The following is a 4190-nucleotide window of genomic DNA, read 5'->3' as shown; positions in this document are numbered from 1 at the left end:
AACCCTAAACCCTAACCCTAACACTAACCCTAAACCTAACCCTCTTTTGAGTTTTCAGTTCAGATCTCCTGTTCAAGATCAATCATTTCTTTCCTAACTCAGTGTCTTGGGACACAAACATTAAAGGGTGTGGCTACAGCTCCACTGGACTTCTTTGATATGGATATCTGCTGCCTTTCCTGTTGGAGTTGGGAAATTAAAAGTTGTTGACTTGAATTCACTCATTGCAAAAAAAAAAAAAAAAAAAAAAAAAAAAAAAACCTTTATTTATTTTATTAGTTCACATTTTAACTTGATTTTTTTTTTCTGTTTTTGAGACAGGAATTGGCTTTTTATGTGTGTTCCAGACAATCTATGTCACTACATTGCCCAGGACTTCTTTCTGAACAGTTCCATGAAAGTAGTCAGCTGCCCAAAATATACGGCTGGCTGCTGCTGCTGCTGCTGCTGCTGCTGCGGCAATTTTAAAGAAAATAAATAAAAATAAATAACCTGAGATAAACAAAGAAAAAAGGAAAACAGCTGTTTTTCTTCCTTCCTTTCTGTTTTCTCTGTTTTCTTCTTCTTCTTCTTCTTCTTCTTCTTCTTCTTCTTCTTCTTCTTCTTCTTCTTCTTCTTCTTCTTCTTCTTCTTCTTCTTCTTCTATTATTATTATTATTATTATTATTATTAAATGAGAAACACAATTTCTTTTTAAATTAAGGGCTTGGAGAGAGAGCTGGTTCGGTGGCTCTGAGAAAGTGGTTTCCATTTCCAGCACCCGTATGGCAGCTCATATGTCATTGTAACTCCAGTTCCTGGGTGATCTGACACCCTCACACCATTGCACATATAAAGTTAAATAAATCAAAAAATTCTTCTCTCTGGCTGGGTGGCAGTGGCACACTTTAAAATTCAATTGAACAAGCCCGGCGGTGGTGGCGCACGCCTTTAATCCCAGCACTCGGGAGGCAGAGGCAGGCGGATCTCTGTGAGTTCGAGACCAGCCTGGTCTACAAGAGCTAGCTCCAGGACAGGCTCTAAAGCTGCAGAGAAACCCTGTCTCGAAAAACCAAAAAAAAAAAAAAAAAAAAAAATTCAATTGAACAGAAGTCTTGGATATATACCCAAAAGTGGTATTGCTGGGTCTTGAGGAAGGTTGTTTCCTACTTCTCTGAGAAATTGCCACACTGACATCCAAAGGGGCTCTACTAGCCTGCATTCCCACCAGCAATGCAGAAGTATTCATTCCCTTTTCCCCACAACCTCTCCAGCATAAGTTGTCATCAGCTGTGCAGTACTGACTGAATGTTGACCTTCCCTTCACCCCTCCCCGATGGCCTCCTCAGAGGCAGTGAGGCCTCCTGCAGGGAATCCACAGAGCCTCCGCCCAAGGCTCCCCAGGGGACCCACTCTCTCCCTTCCCCCAGCCCCAGGGCTGTCGGCTACGTCTCGGGCACAGGTGGCCGGCCCTCTGTGTACCCAGGATGTGACAGACACAGACAGGGGAAAGACAGGGAGGAACGAGAGGAATGGTGTTCATTCTCTCACTAAAGGCAGGCCTGCAGTGACTGAAAGAATCAGAACCAGAGAGATGGAATTTCTGGAGTTTCCAGAAACCACATGGTGGGAATCTAGTGCCCTCTTCTGATGACAGGGCCTAGATACGCATATTTGCTGCTTTCTGGTTGAAGCTGGGAAACACTGCCTTCTTGCTCAAGTTGGAAAATTGTGGAATTCTGTCATTCTTCAGGTTTCTTAAAAAACAAAACAAAACAAAATGTTTTATTCACATTTTCATTTGATTTTTTATTTTAGTTTTTTTTTTTTTTTTTTTTTTTTTGGAGACAGGACCTGTCTTTCTATTTGTGTTTCAGACACACTATTTCATTACACGGCCCAGGACTTCTTTCTGAACACTGCTGCTGCAAATACAATCTTAAAAGAAAAACTAAACCTGGCATTAACAAAAACAAAAAAGAAAAAAAAAACTTGCATTTTTTTATTGCTTGTTTGCTTGCTTGCTTGCTTGCTTGCTTGCTTGCTTTTTTTCTTCTTTTATTATTTTTTCTCTGTGTAATGACCCTAGCTGTCCTGGAACTCACTTTATAGACCAGGCTGTCTTTTTGTTAATGTTATTTTATGTTAACTCAGCCTACAGCTGAGTTCTTAAGAAACAAAAGTCAGTGAATCATCCATTTGGTTTGAAATGTTCCACTATTAAAGTAGTAAAGAACTCAGAAAGCTATATATGAAAAACTCAAATAATCCAATTAAAAATGAGGTACAGATTTAAACAGAAAAATCTCAGTAGGAGTCTCAAATGGGTGAGAAACTCTTAAAGGAATGTCTAACATTATAAGTCATCAGGGAAATGAAAATCAAAACTATTTTGAGATTCCATCCTACACCTACCAGAATGGCTAAGATAAAAACTCAAGTGACTGCTCACACTGGAACAATGTAGAGTGATGGTATTACTCCTTTATCTCTAGCAGAACTGCAAAATTTCCCAGCAACTTTGTTATCAATATGGTGATTTCTCAGAAAATTAGGAATATATATACTTCAAGACCCAGGTATGCTACTTTTGGGCATAAATTCAAAGGATGCTCCATCATCTTACAAGGACACTTGCTTGATGTTTATAGCAGCTTTATTCATAATACCTAGAAAGCAGAAACAACTTAGATGTCCCTCAACTGAAGAATGGATAAAGAAAATATGGCATATTTACCTGATGGACTATTACATGGTTCTTAAAAATATAACATCATAAAGTTTGCAGGCAAATGGATGGAACTAGAAAAAATTATCCTGAGTAAAGTAATGGAGATGCAGAATGACAAACACAGTATGTAATTACTTATAGGTTGATAGTAACTTTTAAGTAAAGGATGACCAAGCCACAGTCCACAGACCAAGAGAGAGTAAGTAAAAAGCCAGGCTCTAGTGGGATTAAGGGATTTACCTGGGAAGAAGAAGTAGAATATATTTTGTGTATGTAACAGTGGCGGGTTGGCACTGGAGAAGGATCAGGTGGGAGGCATTGATGGCATAAATCACAAACAATCCCACACCAGTTTTCAATTATGATTAATAGAATGGTTATTTATTTAAAGGGGAAAAAACTTACAGATCACCGTCCCAGACAACAGCCCTCTGCGCGATCAGGAAGGGAGCCTAGTCGTCAGAAGCGGAGCCGGAAGCCAGAGAGCGAGCGGAGGGAAGTGGCCGCATTTTTAAAAAGAGAGACCACGCCCCAATGGGCTGGTATCTCAGCGGCTATTGGCTGAAGGAGCAGAAGGAGCTCCCGCAACAAGGCATGGAGGTAGAGATTATGGGGAGAATTAGGAGAAAATTGGCAGGTTGTGTGGAAACAGAGCAGTGGAAACTTCCTGGAATCTATGAGGGTGACCTTTGTGGGAACTCCTAGTAATGCAGAATCCAGTCTAAACTACCATCTTTTCTAGGCAGGGAATGCTTCACTTGTGGGAATGGGTTGTGTTTGATTGTGTTGTTGCCAAGTGGGCCCCATAGAAATTCCTAAACATCTCAGGCTGATTCTAGGTCAGTGTGCTTATCTCTGAAAACTGACAGTAAGCACCCCACTGCTGAGGACAACATCTACACAGTCCTCATTGAATGGACAAAAGGTTGAGCTGGTATCTACATGTAGCCTTCACACCTAATTTCTAGTCTCATTGGCTGGCATGCAAATGTACTCTACAGGCTATGGAAAGAGAAACCTGGAGGTCAAACCAGCCACAAAACCCTCAATCAAGAATCTGACCTTGCAAGATATGCTGGGGCAATGGTGATGCAGAATTGTGGGAGTGGCCAACCAATGCCTGGATTAATTTGAGGCCCACACCCTGAGCTGCAAGCCATGATCTATACTGTATGGATGGCCAGGAATTTTGGATATCCCAGAGACATAGGGCAGAACCAAACACAACTGGCTAAAAATTCAGTGAAATGGTTCTTAATGATATTCTGGTATACTCATACATTTGTGTCTTTTGCAGTCATCATCAGAGAGACTTCCTCTGCCAACAGATGGGAGTGGGTGTAGAGACTAACATCCAGACATGCAGAGAGAGGTTCAACTGGAAGTATTTATCAGATTTCTCCTCTCAATGAACTGGGAATTTCATGGAATATGGAGAGGAAAGATTGTAGGAGCCAGAGGGATGAAGGACACAGGAGAT

This window comes from Arvicola amphibius, unplaced genomic scaffold, assembly GCF_903992535.2.
Source record: "Arvicola amphibius unplaced genomic scaffold, mArvAmp1.2, whole genome shotgun sequence".
In the NCBI taxonomy this organism is placed as follows: domain Eukaryota; kingdom Metazoa; phylum Chordata; class Mammalia; order Rodentia; family Cricetidae; genus Arvicola; species Arvicola amphibius.
This window is presented reverse-complemented; position numbering follows the sequence as displayed.